This window comes from Notothenia coriiceps, unplaced genomic scaffold (genome assembly GCF_000735185.1).
Source record: "Notothenia coriiceps isolate Sejong01 unplaced genomic scaffold, NC01 NC01_scaffold00019799, whole genome shotgun sequence".
Lineage (NCBI taxonomy): Eukaryota > Metazoa > Chordata > Actinopteri > Perciformes > Nototheniidae > Notothenia > Notothenia coriiceps.
Genome location: NW_011352500.1, coordinates 1095984 through 1112046, shown reverse-complemented (window position 1 = coordinate 1112046; position 16063 = coordinate 1095984). Strand labels below are relative to the sequence as shown.

General features: G+C 38.7%; 1 long non-coding RNA gene across 1 annotated transcript; it reads right to left on the bottom strand.

Annotated features, from left to right (window-relative positions):
• Window positions 1–742: 742 nt before the first annotated feature.
• Window positions 743–14781, bottom strand: LOC104952296 (uncharacterized). The gene is made up of 3 exons (XR_799102.1): window positions 14687–14781; window positions 8404–8409; window positions 743–754 (listed from the first exon to the last, which is right to left on the bottom strand). It is a non-coding gene; the product is annotated as an uncharacterized lncRNA (long non-coding RNA).
• Between the last annotated feature and the right edge of the window lie 1282 nt (window positions 14782–16063).

Below are 16063 nucleotides of genomic sequence, written 5' to 3'. Positions count from 1 at the left end.
TACCTTCAGTGCTTCTGATCATAGTACAGCTTTGTGTGTATATCCTAGAGGTCTACTAAATGTTTTGATTGCATTTCCTTTCACATTAAACATTTGCAAATACCTATTTTTCGAAATATTTTCCATCCTGCGTTGTTTGATATTGCGTATGGACTCCACAAAAGCTTGCTCTTGAGTCGTGCGAATGTGTGAGGAGTCATGTAGCGATTTATCAACCTTCACTTGTCAAATGTATTTTATTTTCAGTCAGACTGTTTTTGAGGAAGGGATGTTTTTCAGTTCACTTGTTTTACAACAGCAAGACAGCAGGGAGCTAACAATAACCAGGACTTCACAGCAAGAGAGCAAGAGAAGAAAAGAGAGAAAAAGAATTTCACCAAGCGTATGTGATCTTTTCCTCCAAGCAATAACTTAGAGAGCATACACACATCATAAAATCCGAAAGTGCTACACAGACAAGTTCTCCATCTGTGCCCTATCACACATTTTAAGACTCACTTGTTAGGAGCTCTCCTTTCTACGTCTTTCCCTCTGTTGCTCATGCATGCATGCTCATTTTTCACATTTATTCCAGTCGCTCAAGCTGTCCTTTTACTGTCTATGTGGTTATCTACTTTCACTTATCTTTCATTTAACCGCCCCAACCTCTACCGGGTGGTGTTGTTATAAATCAAGACTGATTTGAAATAATGCACCAGTGTAATTAAAATATTACATTTGCATTAGATACGTATCACTTAATATGTTTCCATCCCTTTCGAGGCAGGAAATTAACTCAATTAGAGAGCAGGTGAGGTCAGAACTTAACGTCAGTCTGTTTAGCAAATCACAAATGAAAAACATATTGTAAAAGATTATTATTCAAACCATATATAAGACAGTTTTTTCACTTTTTCAGTGACATTTCACAAAAAAAACATACGGAAGCTCAGAAATCTTGGATATCTACGTCAGCAGCTCTACAGCAAGCATTTATCGTCGTTGTTTATTAAGTGTTGACTTTTGTCGTTATCAAAATGGCAATGTCCTGACATAATAGTTATGCATATTTCTTACTACAAGCCTATAGTATTATTTTCAAGCTTCCCATCACAATTTCTGTTTAAACTGTAGGCAGTAAGGCAGTTTTTGTCCATAGAATTATGTCTAAATTGTTGTTTTTGGTAACTCCCTAGGGGTTTTGACACTACCAGGCTAAGTGAGCTGCTGGCCGGGGCTGGAGAAAGATTTTGCACTGGCACAATTCAGTGTAGAAGTGCAGTGTGAACCGCAATAGCCCTGGGCTTAGGTTAACCCTGGGTTAACAACGTGTGAAAAGTCTACAGACCTTTTCTCTGGTACCACTGAAAGGCAAACATCAATTTGTACACAAGAAATATGAAAAATGAGAAGGCTGCCATGAAATTAACTGAGCTCATTCATTCATAAACAAATATTGTTTCGAGGCATTTACCAAAAGAAACTGAGCTGTTGTTGTTCTTGCAAGGACGGTCCCCAAATTGCTGTTTAATTTGTTGAGAATATTCAAGCTCCTAGGGGGATAGTCTTTGGTTTTAATGACCCCATGGCTCTCTCAGCACCAAATAAAGATGAGTTAAGAGTAGAAAAATGATTTGTCTGTTAGCCATGTGCATTTATTGTACTGTGTAAGGGTTCCTGAACCATGCAGCCTCTAGTCTCTGACACAACTTCAAACTTGTAGTCCTGCCCTTTTTATCTGTCAGTTGATTGGGCTGTCATATCATCGGGGATCAGACTTAACATAGATGCAGCAAACTGTTTGAATTAGAGACTTTCTTTTTCAACCAGCCAGAGACTTGCATCTTTTAATGGATAGCAATCTCACATCTATTTCACTGAAAAAAATAAAGCAGAAAAGCGAACAAAAGCCCAGACATAGGCGCTTAAAAAGCAGACATTGGCCTCACAGAGTCTACAAATGATTTGCTTGTGAGTAATAGGGAGACATATACTGTCGTAGGTCAGGTCAAATAACTGCAGCTTTTACTTCAGACTAGGTGTGGACTAATGTCATTCTTCAGGGCTGATACTAACACCAATTATTTGTAATCAAAGACTCAGATTTGCAGTAATTATTATTACAACTAAAATCTTAGTGTCAAAATCCCAAATAACACATTTCCAACACAAAACTAAGATAAATGCCTTTAAGTATATATGAGTGATTTGCTGCAAAACAGAAATTCAACATTATCTTTTAAATGAAAAAAGAACCCTTGCTCTTCTCATGCTGGAATGGTCTTTATAGAAAACAGGCTGTCCTGGTGTAGGTTGAGGATAATACTCCCACACTGAGTTGTAGAGCTGTTCTGTAGTTACGTTTCTTAGATCGGTAAATCAGTAGAGGGCATGAATTACACTTCAGACTGGATTCTCTTATGTGGCACATTAGCTTTTAAGTAGCGGCTATTACTTGGGAAGTTTCACTGACCCGAAAGTGCGTGAATCTTTATTAAAAACTATTTCGATAATCGTAAAAAATGTTGAATATTGCAGCGGATAATAAGTCAGACTGATAATCTGTCATAGTCCACTTCAGACACTTATATTTACTGTAAAGGGAAATTCATTTGAAACAATAAATATAGACACATGGTGCAGAATGCAGAACAAAGCATTAAATGCAGGTACAAAAGTCAGCCTTCACCTGTTGGCTGTTTTACATAAACCCTGTTCATCATGATCTGTGCAGGAGACCAGCTTGTAGTGATGCTGATGGTGTCAGTGTCGTATGGTGTATCACAACTGATTGTAACTTTGGCTAAATGGCGAAAGGTGGAGCCCTCACTGACCTTGCTGCTCTGTAAGTTGCTCAAAACGTACTGTGTTTAGAACATGAAGCAACACTTTTAGAGGCTGCAGTGTGGTAGCAGTAGAGATTGCAGCCAGAGTCAATAGAAAAATGTAATTAGGCATAAATTAGCCCGGGTCTTAATGTATCTACTTCATAAACAAACAGAGACAACTGACACAAAAAGAGAGACTGGAGGGAAGTAACACAACTAACTGGAGTTATACAGCTTACAGCTGGCATTCAGTTTGCACATTGGCTGTTTGGAGGGAATAGATACAACAGCGGATCAGTGGTTAAATCCACATGAATAACACATCACACTCTTTTAAGCCACGTTAAGACAGATACCAGAAGTATAGGCACTATAATTATATAATCAAGCCTCTCCTCTCATGAACCTAAATAACTCAAGCATTGTTATCGACTAAAACAGTGTGTTTTATTGGCCACATGTGTAGGTGATGTACTGTTCATATAACTGAAACGCATTGGAGGAGATCAATAGACAGACATCACACAGTTCTCCTTATCTTTTTGATGATTAGAGACAAAACGTTCAGCCTTAGTTCTATTTTTCCCACTGTGGCAACACATAGGCACAAAGTTACCTATAGGAACGTGAAGGAACAGTCAACGAAAAGATAAGGAGAAGGAGAGACAAAGAGCGCTGCTGTCTGCAAACAGCTGTTCTTTAGTGCTCTGATAGTGATACAATCGTATGTGAGTGCTCTGATTAAATATATTCTATGATAATGAAACAGTAGCCTTTTATACTTATTTACTCTTTCTGACCTAGGTGCAAATATAGATAGTGCCAATTAAATGGTTATTTCCTCATGCACACAAAGGAGAGAAACGAGAAACGCCTAAGAAATGTATAATTCGTTACTAACATAATTATGAATGGTTTAATCTTAATAGCAAATCCAAGACCCCAATATTCTGTATCAGAAATGAATAATCCTAGGTTCCTGTGGTGTTGTTTTTTCGGCTACTGCGTAGATTAAACTGTGAAACTTGCAATCAAATCAGGATAATTTGATCGAATTGATGGCAACCAATATTGACCAATCAAATACGTGCAAGCGCAAAGTCCTGTTATAATAGATTTCTACTGTTTACCTACATTGCAATTAATGAAAAAACATGTGTACGCAACTCTCCAGAGCCTTTAAAATCATTCACTTTTTATTTGTGTTTATAGGTGAGAGCAAATGAAAGGGGAAGTCTCCTGCGTATGTGGTACTACCATATTTGCATGCATTCATAAAGGCATGTACATATACTGTATGTATATTGTATGCACAATCAGGGTATAGTTGCATACATTTTTTTTTTTATCTATGTGTTTATGGGCCTTTTTTGAGTCCGCCCATTTTTCAGCATGTGCACTATGTATCTGGGTGCGCTTCAATCCTCACAGGCACTCACATCATCATCATTACCCTGACAGCTGACAGTAAAATCCATATCAAATCTATAACTTCATTTTCCTGTTTTTGTTCCTTTCTTTCATCACCTGACTCCCCTGTCTGCCATAAACAGAGGCTGCACCATGACATGCCATTAGCTGTCCATGGATATATCAAAATAATGCAATGAAACACAGAGACAAAAAGTCAATAAGTGACAAACGCTGGGTCGCTGCATATTTTACTCTACCAGATCCTTCAAAAATATCTTGTCCATGGCCTTATTGTCCATGCTACACTCTTTGTCTCACTGACATTTATCAACCATATCTTTATCTCACCAAAGCGACAGACAGCAATGCCTCTCTTTTTCTCATCTCTTCTGCCTTTCCATTATTTTTTGTTTACCGGTTTCAAGCTTTGTTTTCTATCAGTCCCTCTTTTTTGCTAATTACTTCATCCCTATTTCAATCACATCCCGCTCCGCCTTTCATTTTAAGTATAGTTTCACATCCCGTTTTTTTTTGTTGGGGTTTGGCTCATTCTGCAGAGCGGGAGGGCAAAGCTGTGCTGCAGTTTGATAAATGTGTGTTTAGCAAACACTCTAATTATCTCAACCAAAGCTAATAGGATAGATGATTACACGTTACACACAGAGGCTCTCTCTCCTCCTCTTAGTCTTTCCTTTACTCCCTCCAACTGTTTCTTACATTCAGTTTAATTTCTCTTCTCTTTCTCAATCTATTTTAGAGATCAATGACGTGTTTCCAACTTGTTATTGACAATGAGGTATTCTTTGAGTGTGTCAATCCTTGTGAATGATGATTATCTTTGTCATTGGAACAAATACAATATAGTTAATATGATGGTATATTATTGTAAGTTGGATAAAAGTGCCAGCTAAATGTAATGTAATGCATATTGTATTCCACATAGCTCATTCTGAAGTTACCTTGGTACAGCCACACCTGACATATTTATGCATCGTAATGAACTACTTGCACCACTGAATGACTGTAATTATGTCCAATCTACCTGTCAATCCTGGTAACAATTGTGCAAAAGGAGAAAAAAAAAAAGGGCACAATGAGTAACTGTGAAAATAAACTTATATTAGTTTCCATGGCATTGTGAGTCAGTGTGTTACCTCCGAAAGCAGCAGCACGAGTTTCCTTGTGAAGGATGTGTGAAGTGTTCCTTTCTTTATTTGTTTTCATTATTATTGTCCCACTGTTGCTGTATAATGAATCCTGGAACAATGGCTGCCAGTGATACATGTACAAGCCATGTATTAATATTATCTGACTGATTCCATCAAGCAAGTTACACACTGAGGCAGTAGCGTTATGAAGGGTGGCTCGTAACAGATAGTAGTGCAGATAAACTCAAATGTGTTTGACTGGCAGAGACATTATTGCTTGGTGAAATCAGTTTAAAATGTCTTTTTTAAAAGAGTTTTTTTCTGAGGGTTACTATCAGAGCTTTGAAAAAAAAGGTTGAAGGTAATTTTAGTCGAGCAAATCACACTAAGAAGCTATGAAGGAAATCCTATATAAATGTTATCAATGGGTAAAGTACACTTTTACATTAATAACAACATAAATATTAATTATTTCTGCGATACCATATTTATTTTCCAGCATGAAACAACAAACTTCATGCTGATGTTATACTTAGACTGCTCATGTAGATTAAAATATAGAATATGTTCAAGTGTACTTCAGAAAACTATGCTACCAGAATAAAAATTGCACCTGCATTATTATCCTGAGGGTTTTCCGTTGCCATGGTAACACAGCAGGTAGAAGTAAAAAAGAAGAATCAGCAGCGCTGCCATCAAAGTAATGTTTGAACAAAGTGGCAGTGGAAACCTCTCTCTGTTTTAAAGTACTTGGATATTGATATATATATATATATTTTTAGATTATAAAGTATCAAGGCTACTTTTGTTAGAGAAACATGTCTCTCTGTGGATGGTCAACTTCTTTAACTGCAGTGAAACACAGTCATTCTGAAATACATTTTTTTATTTTTTTGCTTGTGTATCAAAGTATCCAAGATCATCAACAGGTAATGAATTCCCCACAATTCACTTATTGTGCACCTATTAGTGAAAGTGCACTTCTCATTAAAGCTATTGGCAACACCTCATTATTGAACCAATGCACTTGCCAATTGAAGTCCCTCACTCTCACAGCGTATAACAATAACCATCCATCAAGACCTCTATTCATCTCAACGTCATTTGAAAAAGAACAGATTGACAGAGGCAGACATGTATTGGTAAAAAACGACTGACAGACCGACAACACGGCGTGTCAAACCTCCCTCTATCGCTTCAAGGGACAGAGTGATATTTCCCTAATCTATAGGAGAGGAATTCCACTGCCTTGGGGTAAAACATAGGCCCAAATTAAATTCCACACTTATTCTCTCCCAGCGCTGCCTGGGGGTATCCCACGACCTTAGCAACAGAAAGGTCATTATCAAAAAGGGTTGGGTAGGAGGAAGGAAATGAAAGCAAGAGATTGAAAGCAGCGCATGTGGAAAGTAGACTAGGAGGAGGAAGTAAAGGGGGTTGAAAGGAAAACAGGAGAAAGAGACGAGGGAGGAGATATCAGAACAAGAGAGAGAGAGATGAGGATCAGGAGAAATAACACCGGAAGACCAAACTCTCACAGATATGCTCCACACATAAACATCTCTCCTTGGAGATCTGACATTTCTTAAGACCATGTCTGCTTCTCCACAGACAGGTAATCAACTCTTATCAGATTCAGAGCTGCAGATAAAGTACATATCAAATAAAGCTTCAAATATTTGAACCGGCTGAGGGGTGTTTGATTTACACTGTCAGAAATGTAAGTATTCTTTGAATGAGGGTGCACCATAAGATAAAAAGATCTACTTCAATAAATCATACCATTTATTTTATTGAATGTGTTTTTAACCACTATTTGGATAGACAGATGTGATTGAATAAACGGCACTTTTCCTCAAAAAATAACAAACACTCCCGATCTTTTGTTTAAAGATATGGATCATAAAAAGCAAAGCAGCTGTTATTAGAGACAAGGGAAGACTGTAATACATATATTTCGGTCTGATAACAGGTCTCCCCGTTGTGTTTCATACTCCACACGAGACAGCTTCTGTCATTTCAACTGACATAATCCGTCTTTTATATTTCTGATTTCAAAAGCCACACAATGTGAATCATTTCCCGCATCAAATGTCAACCTTTACAGCTAGATGAAGCTTTTAAGTACAACAAACTCCCAAACATGAAACCGATAACAAAGACACACATTTTGCCTGTATTATTTTTTCCCTTTGTTTCTTGTCTTTGGCCCTTTACATTATCATGATTGTTTTCCAATTAGACACTTTTAATATCCGAACCAGTGGGAGACGGGGTGTTACCAGGGATACAGCCTAGGCTGCAGTGCGGCATGGGGCTAACTGTTACAGCTAAGGCGTCCCCGGGTGATTTTTCATTAACTGGTCATAAAGGAGGCTCTATGTGAAGTCGTAACAAGTGGCCTCAGATCTTCCGTATACAGAGCACTCAGAGAAATAAAGAGAATTTAAAAGAAAGCAAAGAGAGGAATTATGGATGTTATATTGTGTATCTAAAAAAAAGAGAATACTATGGGGTTTTTTTATTACATTTTTTATCAGATTTGTCCCAATTTAGAAGGTCTCCACCCTGTCCCCTACAGTCCCTGTCACAGCTCACCCTGCTGTTTGCCGAGGGGTGCTGCAGACAGACATGTGCTGCCTCTGTGCCACATTGTGCCGCCAGCCGCCTCTCTCCACATTGACCTCGCCAGCTCAACCTGCAATAGCAGCCAATTATGTTTGTCAGAATACAAAACCAAGTTGGAGGTGCTGCCACTGGGAATTGAACAAAGTTTTAACCATTGTTAAATATTGTATCACCCTGTGTGTCCAGCAATAAATGAGAGTACCACTGATCATTTCAAAAATAGCAGACCTTTGATATCCAGATGTAGACATATACTGTTGCAGCACTGTATTGGTAGATGACAATCTGAAACACAGACATTATGTGGACTGTGTGTATGGTTGTCAAGTGTTACTGTCTAGTGTCGAGCACACCAAGGATTCTGGGTGAGCTCGATCATCCATCAGCACAATAAACTGCAGCCAGACAGAACACTATGCAGAGCCATTGTCATGAAAAATGGCAAACGGCATAGTCAGATAAATGGGGCAGAGACTACTTCAGAGGTGATCGGCACCAGATTTTGTATCGTATAGTTTGTCAGTTTTCTTAGGTTAATTTGATGTGCCAATGTGAGTGTTCCTCATTGTTCAATAGAACACTACAATAATGGATATTTATAAATACACACAAGTTGGGGACACAAGTATTTCTATACTCGCATACAAACTTCGAACAGTGTTAAAACTGAAACAAATGCCATGCTCGGCATAGTGGTTTATTAGTTGCAGAGACATCCCTAAAAAATATTCTCTACGATCAAGATACTATCAAGAGTTTTATGACAATATTATTCCACTATGTAGGGCAGAGCAGAGTGGCACTGGGTAAAGGGGGACCATCAAAGCTGCCCCCTTCCTCTCCCAATGGAAAACTCTGATGTATAGCACAAGTAATCTAATTTATAAGGCAGGTGTATTAAGTGATATAATACAATGTAACACCTTTATATTTCCAAGGCTGTGCTTCTCAATCCGTGTGGCACTAGTTCTCAATCCTGGTGCTTTGGACCCAGATTCCTGCTGGTTTATGTCCTACCAGGTCCCTAATTACATACGCTTGTTGTCCGAGGTGTAAATAACTCCCTGATTGGACGGAAAGGAACAAAACCCAGCAGGGCACTGTTTCCTGACGGTGAGGACTGATAACTACTGGGCCTGGGTGACGTCATATAAAGGAAACAAATGTTTTACATTTTTGCCATAGTGGAGAAAATAAATCTGATTTGCATGTAACTGGGTTTCTAAAAAAGGCTGTTTTGCCAACCTACTTAGAGTGCGTGGAAACGTTCTAATGAAGGATACCCCCTGCTGTGATATTACTGTAAGGAAGTGAGTCATATCAACAGTGTAAAACTGTGTGAGCGATATGTATGAAAGCTATGAGATGATAAACTAAACCAAGGGAATGTTCGGCCATTTGTAAGCGCAGATTTACCTTTTAAACTCTGTCTTTCTGGAGACCTTTGCGATTTAGACCACACTTTGGAGTTAATCAGAGTAAACAACGGCTGGTACCCAAAAGGGAACATACAAATACAAATGTATATTTTGAATATTGAAATGCTGTAGTACACACTCTAGCATGACATTAACATAATTTTCTCCTAGAACTATTTTTCAATACTAAAGCAAGTAAGTAACTGCAGTCCAGCTGCTTCTCTGTGTTTATTCATTAGCATATTATTCAAATGCAAATAAACACCTTCCTGTGTCATACAGGGCAAAGACTTACAGCATGCACAATACACAACACTGTCACGTTTTCAAATGTATACCATTCACTTCGGCTGTGCTGTAACCATCTCATTGCAAGATAAAGAAAGTTTAACATAAAACAAGTATTCAATATTAAATAGAAATAGAAACATACAGTAAAAGCAAGATCTCGTTTTCTTTTAGTTTCAGGAAAGATTCATGAAAGATCATCAAAAAAATGCAAGAACAATATCATTTAAATACAACTAAATACAGTTATACTTCAAAGTGAAGAGAGTATCTAAAGATATTATATTAGGTTCATATCAACCTCAGTTTAAAAGGAAGGAAGTCTGGAAAGTGGGTTAAAGAGGAACAAGGAGGATTGCAACTAATTAAAGGAACATTGTAGAGGAACAAGAAAATAATTATCACCACTTTTGACCTGTTTTATTCAGCATCAATGAGCAAGAGAAGGAAGTGGGAAAGATGAAAAGAAGCAGTCAAAGACAATTAACTGCTGGAAAACAAAACCCAGGGAGTAGTGGGTCAGATGCTACCGCTGTGAGGGCCCATTTATAAAAAACTAAACTTGGCATTAAATGCTGTTTTACTTCACCTATGACGCCTCTGTTAGGCAGGCGTTAGCGGCTTTACAACAGAAACTAGGTGTGAGGATAAGAAGAGCGAGAAAAAGTAACTGTAGGGCATGCTGGGAGACAGAGGGAATCAGACTTACATTAGCTGGCAGTGGCAGACGTTCTGAGGCCAAAGTTCCCCATGATTATTGATAGATCTTCCTACCTCATGCCCTCCTGGACCTGGGACCTCCATCAATTCCTTGTTGTGGAAGAAGGAGTTGCGCTGAGCATTGGAGCTAAAGCCTTCCTTCTTGGTTTTCTCTAAATCTGCCTTTTAAGACTCTCCCGGGCTAAACCATGCTCAAACAAATGATAGGACCCTGAACTTGCACAGATGACATCAAATGGGGATTATTGTGTGTGCTTGTGCAGCAGAGTATGTTTTTATATGACCCTTCTTTTTACTGTGAGTTGGCCCAAGACAACATCGTGGAGTGCTTACCTCCCATAAACCCATCAGTTCGGTCCAAAACTCTACAATGACACAAAACGGGATTAAAACAGACAGTTGGCTTTCACTGTGAATTACGCCTGCGCTACACCTGCACACTAATACTTAATTTCACATGGAGACACTCATGTGTTACTGCTATTTTTATAGCTGTCTCATTAACAATACTTTAGCATGTATGATGAACACCAGATTTGAAAACAGCTTGAGAAGAAAAAGCACACTACAGAATAATGATTCTTTTTTATATACACAGTATATAAATAGCATAGCTGAGAAAGCCCTTCCAGTTCCTACTGCTTAATGAAACACTAAGGAAATAAAGAGCAAGAAAATGAAGGATACATTTGTGTACAATATATGATGAAGTATGAAGAATGTTAAACATGATACATATACAGTATCTTAAAAGCAGATTTTCAGCAATTGTTGGTCAAGTTGTTTCATGTTAATCGGCTCATCCATAGTAAGTTCAATGAGTCCTTTGGTATTTGTATTTAGTCAGGGATGCAGGAAACGTACATCACTGGACAAGGCAACGCAAATTAGAAACAACAATTCATAAACCTCAATTCATAAACCTTCTCTAAAAGGTGCGCACTGCAGTGATGCCAAATGGCTTTTCTTCACTCCCGTGGTTCTCTGAAGCAGCTCCAGGGCACAGAGTTGATCATTATACACATCAACAGGGGGCGGCAGGGCTTTTGCAGGGGTTAACCTCTAATGGGGAGATAAAAGGGAATGAGACCTACTGAAATCAGCATTGTAGTAAAATGCTTTAACGTTTGTTTTTCTAACTTCTAACACCAAAACTAAAATAGAAGTGAATATTTGCTTTATCCACAGGAACAACAATATCACAGTCAGAGAAACCAAGCATAGAAAGAAGACAAACAAACACAGCCAAATTGCGCACAGCCTACATTAACACCAACAGTCTATTATCGACCATATGAGCCTTGTAGTGATTTACTGCTCATCATAACACACCAGAAAGCACCATATGGGGATGGATAGTTTAGGTAAAGGGTTACATTTTTATCAACTGTTTATTTGAGGGGACCTTGTATGACATATAGCTAGGAGATTCAGCTTAACCATTGCTCCTAAGATATACAAAATAATAGTTTTTATCCACTGCTTAATCCATGATAAGTAAGGGGCTGTTGCCAAGTGCAACTGACATCTTAAAAGCAGACAAACAAATTGCCATTGTTTTTCGACAGAGCTGTAATGCTATTCTGCTCTCTGCTATCCCAATTGAATGAATAAATGCTAATAAACTATGAGAAAACTAAAGAAAATAAATAAAGACCAAGAAAAACTCTAAACATAAACAAACATACAATAAGGAGGCGTGTGGCGTAGTGTCCGTAGGTGTTCGGATCAGGGGGTCACAGGTTCAAACCCCACTGCAGTCAGCATGTGGTTGTGTTCCTGGGCAAGACACTTCACCCCAAATTGCTCCTGTGGGGATTGTCCACAGTATTGAGTATGTAAGTCGCTTTGGATAAAAGCGTCTAACAAGTAACATGTAACAATAAAAAAGAAAAGAGAGTAAAATATAGCAATGACAGGAGAGCTAAAAGGAGATGGGGTAAACAGCATCCCCGACTCAGCGATAATGATGCACACAATCAGGTTTGTGATGTTCTTTTGACTTGTTTGCTGATATCAGAGCTGATTCAGCGCTGCAGATGCTTACCAGCCTCACTTCCAGGGTATAAATGTGTTCATCTGATTGCCTATTATAACAACACAGGCAATCATGAGACTGGGGCAGATGGGTACCCTTTTCAGTCAAAATTACTGAAGGTGAACTGTGATTCAATGTAACTCCAAATTTCACTTCAGCCTCTCACAACTGAACCATGCAGCTGGATCTTATTATAAGAAATAAAATAAGAGTACTTGATTATTTCAACATCGCCATGCCCAAACACACACACAGATGATTTTCAAACTAAGAATGGTCCCAAACTTACCCCTTTTTTTTGGGAAACATACCAATCATTGATTTTTTTGTTTCAATTTCAACAATATGCAGCCTATATAAAAATGTGTTTTGGGATAACTGGACTGGAGTGATGCACACAGTTGAAATATTGAGCTTTTAGAAGAAAAAATGAAAGAAAAACAAGTAAAGAAGTGCAGCTGGCAGATGAAATAGAGACAAGAAACCGACTGAGAGGAAAAGTGTTTGGGTTAGAAAAATAACGAGTGTTAGAAGAAAATAGGAGCAGGAGTTACAAGTCATGCTGTTTCAAGGCCAAAACAAACTGTGTTCATCCAAAGTCAGATGTAGAGCTGGGATTTGTGGCCATCTGTCAATCCAATGATGCCCTTCTGGCTTTGATATTGTCTTATTGATGGCAACATTTCCCCTTAAACTTACTGACTGAACTTTGTTACCATTTCAAACACAGTATGACAGTAAAATGCCGGCCAACATGGCATCCATGCAAGGTGCCTCGGTGGGTACCTCAGTGACAGAACGTCTTAGCATCTGTTCATGTGGATTAATGAAGCCTCAGAGTGAGCAATCAAAGAAATGCAAGGCCCTCTGGCACCAAACAAAACCCCCATTTCACTGTTAATATGAGTTTATGTTGAGGAGAAAATTCACATAGAATGGATTGAGTTCACTGAAAGCTCTTTGAATTGCTCATCATTTGCAGGAGCTATCTGCCCCGTCTCAAGGTTCGATTCACAAAAGATATTGAGCTAAAGATATTACACTGAAAATGGCCCGACACATTGAGATTGTTATATTTAGTCGATGTAGTGATTTTTTTTTCTTTTTTTTCTCATGTATTAATTTATTTTCATGACACAACTTTCATTATTACATCCTGTCACTGTGTCACTGTGTCACCACAGTGACTGAATCCTAAAATAAATGAGAAGAAGCCGACACCCGTTATTAATGCGCTTCAGTTACCATCAATTATCTGAAGACGCTAATGTCACTGTAACTGAGTGTGGCTATTAGCACTGATCTTTGTGAAAAGGGACTGTTTTTGAAACGAGAGATGATGATTAAGCTTCAAAAGTATACATATAAACAAATAGAAGGGTAGCATATAAAATAGCGCAAAGAGAAAACCACCCTGGACTGCACAAAAAGGCAAAATTGTGTGTTGTATAGGGATATCACAGTGCGGGGTCAGGCACAGAAAAGTAAAAGCCACAACGAGTAGGATTTGTACTTGGCGGATTCAGTTTGTCAAGTTGGCCCTGAACAACAATAGCCAATGAGCTTTTGACCAAGGAGACACAGACACTGCCAGGATATAGAAGAGCCTCAGTGGGGAAAAGACCAAGCATGGACAGCATGAAGCAGTGGCAGAGGCAGAGAAACGCCCTTCAATGCCCAGAAAACAGCACTGAAAAACTAAAAAAGGACAACGGACAGGCTCTCTGCAGATACAGACACAAGAACACAATTCAACTGGGGGAACAGAAAAGAGGGATGGGGATGGCTGAGGGAGCAAGGAGTATCGAGGGAAAGGCAAGGTTTTTACATTCAAGAGTCGGATTGAAGCTTTGATATTCAAGTCAAAGGGAGGAGAGAGAGGCAAGAGTTGGAAGATTCCAGCTGTTCCTCTTATCTTCCCCTCCCTCTTTCTCTTGTTTCCTCTCCATCCGTCCACAGGGTGACAGTGTCAGATGGAGCCGGACTCACGGGGAGAGGAAGATCTAAGAAATGTGTCGTTCTTAGTTCTGCATGGGAGATGACTTGTGACACAGGTGCACACACACACTCTCACAAACACAGACAAACACACACACGCACACACATTAATACATATTTCCTTGACGGGCGTCAGTGACGAAATCACAAGGTCGACGCACGAAACACAGCATGTGGCCAGGAAAATTGGGTCAGAGCAATGACACACACACACACACACACACACACACGGTCAGCGTGGCTTTCTGCAGAAGACACTCAGCGTAGCAGATCTCTGCGTGCATCTCCTCTGCAACACACACACACACACACACACACACACACACACATTCTGAGATCAAATGAACCCACAAATCTTGTACCAGGAAACTAGCAAGATGTTTTATGTTTCAGACGTCCGTATGTGACCAAATGTATATGTATTTGTGTGCGTGTGTGTATACATGACATGTGGGTGTGTTCATTTGTAGCCATGTCAGCAGTACTTGACACCCCATATATTTATTTTTTCTATATCTGTCGGCAAATGTGTATGTCTTAATTTGAATGTGTGTGTTAGCAAACACCGTCACATTATGCATGTGTGTCAGAGTGATAATTAAAACATCAGTCAGAGAGTTTCACAGGAATTAATCTGTGGGGCAGTGCCACAGAGGAGTTCAGCTATTCCTGAGACGTAATACTACACATTTTCACATCCTTCATCTCTGTTCCTCTGAGCCTCTTAATAAACTCATCTTCACACTCTTCTAAAGGAACCTTCCGATCCCATCACATCAATTAAACAAGCAAAGCCTGGCTCTATGTCTGGAATCTGTAACTTAATCTTAAATATTCCATATTAAAATCCAGGCTCTTTGGAGAAATTGTAAATTGAATACATTTGCCTCCAATAGATTATGCCTGAGAAGTCTTTTCAATATGATGTGATTGATTTGTCTGTGTATACTGCATTATGTAGAGTAATCCCACTTAATCTAAGAATCTAAATGTGTTTATTTTAGCCGGTTAAATATATAATTGTATGCTGATGTGAAGAGTGGTTCATTTGGGTTTGGAAAAAGTAACTGAGTCAATATCACCATACGGTGCATTTGAGACTTCCCCATTTCCAAAAAGAAAATCTGAGATTTTCCATTAAACCTCATATTCATTGTATGAAGTAGTATACGCTATGCTGTTAGAAATGGATGTTGGTCAAGCTCCCACACTTTTTATAAATGAACTGCAAGTACATGCAAACAGCAAAAATGTATCCATCCTGTCATGGACAAAATTCAAAGAGTAAATACATCGTAATTACATAGTGATTATAAAATGTAGATTTTCAGAAAGCTATAGTCCCTTTCTCAACAATATATTTCAGTTAATGGAAAAAGTAACCATATCATTTTTTTAATGTAGTATCATTTAACCACTTATGACACAAACTGTAGTTAGCAGAGCTAGCAGAGCAGTGTGTGGGACATGCCAAAATCGCGTGTATCCAATGAAAGAATAAGGTATCAAATGAAGGAAACACATTTCAAGAGACTTATCATTGTAGCTACTGATGTGTGTGTAAATGTTTGGCCTTTTATAATAAGACCTCAGAGTTTCAATATT